This window comes from Schistocerca piceifrons, unplaced genomic scaffold (assembly GCF_021461385.2).
Source record: "Schistocerca piceifrons isolate TAMUIC-IGC-003096 unplaced genomic scaffold, iqSchPice1.1 HiC_scaffold_1044, whole genome shotgun sequence".
Classification (NCBI taxonomy): domain Eukaryota; kingdom Metazoa; phylum Arthropoda; class Insecta; order Orthoptera; family Acrididae; genus Schistocerca; species Schistocerca piceifrons.
The window spans coordinates 12,501-15,000 of NW_025726846.1; the positions used below are offsets into that span (position 1 = coordinate 12,501).

The window sequence follows — 2,500 nt, forward strand, 5'->3', positions numbered from 1 at the left end:
CATGTTGTCGCCTAAACCTGCTCTGTAATTGTTATACGACTCGTTCAATTAGTGTAGTGTTGCCCACCCGCAACCCTCGCAATATAGTTCGCTACTCGCACTGCCCGCTCCCCTGTGTATCGCTTCATGTTAAACACCTTGCAAGTCTTGCTGACTTTCCACATGCTCCTGCTGTACACTGTAATGTGGATGGCAGCAGGACGTACATGCCGCCCCTCCCCACGTCCCCACCTTGCCCCCCTGCCTTCGCAAGCTGGTTGGTGAGAAGTTTGCATGTTCAATGCCCTTCGCATGCGACGTACTCAGGCTACGTTGTGGTGCGGCCTGTGTCAACCGTCCGCTAATGTCGTACGCGTAAACCACAATCTGTACTGCACATTCGTCCTTATGTACCGAATGATACATCGTGGCACATGTGTGACCGTACAACGACTGCGCCCAAAAACGGCGGACCATACAGTGCAAATATTGTGCACGCAGCTACGTGTCGTCTCCCTATGAGAGCTGGATTGCAGTGTGGTACGCCATAGAGACGTGTGGGAGGAACGGACGCCGTGGATGGCGATCAGCATGAGCTGTCTGTTGATGTATTCGGACCTAGTCGTCTCTCCTCACACACCGTGATGGCATGGTGCACCGCGTTCCATATCTGCGACATGCTACAGAGGCCGGTTGACAGTCGTTCGAGCAATGGACATCGCATACGTACGGGGGCCACCTTCCACGTATTGTCTAGGCGTGCACATTTTGTTGCGTGTATGTGGGCAGACGTAGTGTGGCGTGACACCTGACACAGGCATGCAATAATCGTTGAAGTTGCAAATGGCGATGGACGCCTGCGTTTTCTGGTGAAGTTACGCAAATGAACAAATGGTAACCTGTTGTGGTGCGGTTGTTCTCGCTAGGGGTGAATCGGTGATGGCGACGATAGGTTGAGGTACGAACCGGTTGTTCCAGCGATACCCACCATGCCGACGAAACTGAACGGCATCTGGGTGTGAAGCGATACGCGGCGGTGGCTGGGTGGGACCGTCCCCGGCCGGTGAGGGGGCGCCTCCCGGCGTGCTGGCCGCGCGGTGCGTGGGCGCACGCGCTACAGCCGGCTGGTGGGGGCGGCCAGTGGCAGGCGCGCCGGCCGACGGACGCGGCAGGCGTCGCAGCTGCGCGCCGGCGCACCCTGCGCGCGGCGCCGTGCGGCCAAAGTAGGTCCTCGCGGGCCCGGTGCGAAGCGCGGTGGACATCTTCAGTGTGCTGGTCCGATTGAGGACTGTGTGCGTTGAGGATGCGCCGCCGCCCGGCGCTCGGCGCCGCGACGCCGTCTGCTGCTCGGTCGCCCCAGCGGTTCTCGCTGGTGGTTTGTATCGCAGCTGTGCGGATGTGTTGGCGCGTGCGCTGTGCTGGGAGAGTTCGCTTCGGCACCCAAGTGGGGCTTTTGTCCTTCTGTGGCGCTGGCGTTGGAGCTGCCGGTCACCGTAGGTGGCGCGTGTTGTCTCCCGCCGGCAATGCCACGACAGCACGCTCCCGGGCCTCTGTCGGCAGCGGCAAGCTCAGTTGGGAGCACGGGTGGTCGCACCGAAAGCGTCTACTCGCCTAACTCCGGGCGATTGCGCCTCTCTCGAACCCGACCAAGTACTTGGGACGGCGCTGCGCGCCGCCGGGACCTGAGAGGGTTTCGAGGTGTATTGTGCAGGGGGAGCTCAGCCTCCTCCTGTTTGCAGAATGATTGAGCGGACGCTTGCGTGTTCGCGCGGGCCCCCGGGACACACTCCCGGGCGGCCGGCTGCTCAGCTCTAGTTGACGCAGCTCCCTGGTTGATCCTGCCAGTAGTCATATGCTTGTCTCAAAGATTAAGCCATGCATGTCTCAGTACAAGCCGCATTAAGGTGAAACCGCGAATGGCTCATTAAATCAGTTATGGTTCCTTAGATCGTACCCACGTTACTTGGATAACTGTGGTAATTCTAGAGCTAATACATGCAAACAGAGTCCCGACCAGAGATGGAAGGGACGCTTTTATTAGATCAAAACCAATCGGTCGGCTCGTCCGGTCCGTTTGCCTTGGTGACTCTGAATAACTTTGGGCTGATCGCACGGTCCTCGTACCGGCGACGCATCTTTCAAATGTCTGCCTTATCAACTGTCGATGGTAGGTTCTGCGCCTACCATGGTTGTAACGGGTAACGGGGAATCAGGGTTCGATTCGGAGAGGGAGCCTGAGAAACGGCTACCACATCCAAGGAAGGCAGCAGGCGCGCAAATTACCCACTCCCGGCACGGGGAGGTAGTGACGAAAAATAACGATACGGGACTCATCCGAGGCCCCGTAATCGGAATGAGTACACTTTAAATCCTTTAACGAGTATCTATTGGAGGGCAAGTCTGGTGCCAGCAGCCGCGGTAATTCCAGCTCCAATAGCGTATATTAAAGTTGTTGCGGTTAAAAAGCTCGTAGTTGGATTTGTGTCCCACGCTGTTGGTTCACCGCCCGTCGGTGTTTAAC

At 57.8% G+C, this 2,500-nt stretch overlaps 1 non-coding gene across 1 annotated transcript in view; it reads left to right on the top strand.

Annotated features, from left to right (window-relative positions):
• The first annotated feature begins 1,804 nt into the window (after positions 1-1,804).
• LOC124726110 overlaps positions 1,805-2,500 on the top strand; it is a 1,909-nt gene continuing 1,213 nt past the window's right edge. The window contains exon 1 of the ribosomal RNA XR_007006721.1: positions 1,805-2,500. This exon is cut by the window's right edge and continues 1,213 nt beyond it. This is a non-coding gene — a ribosomal RNA (small subunit ribosomal RNA).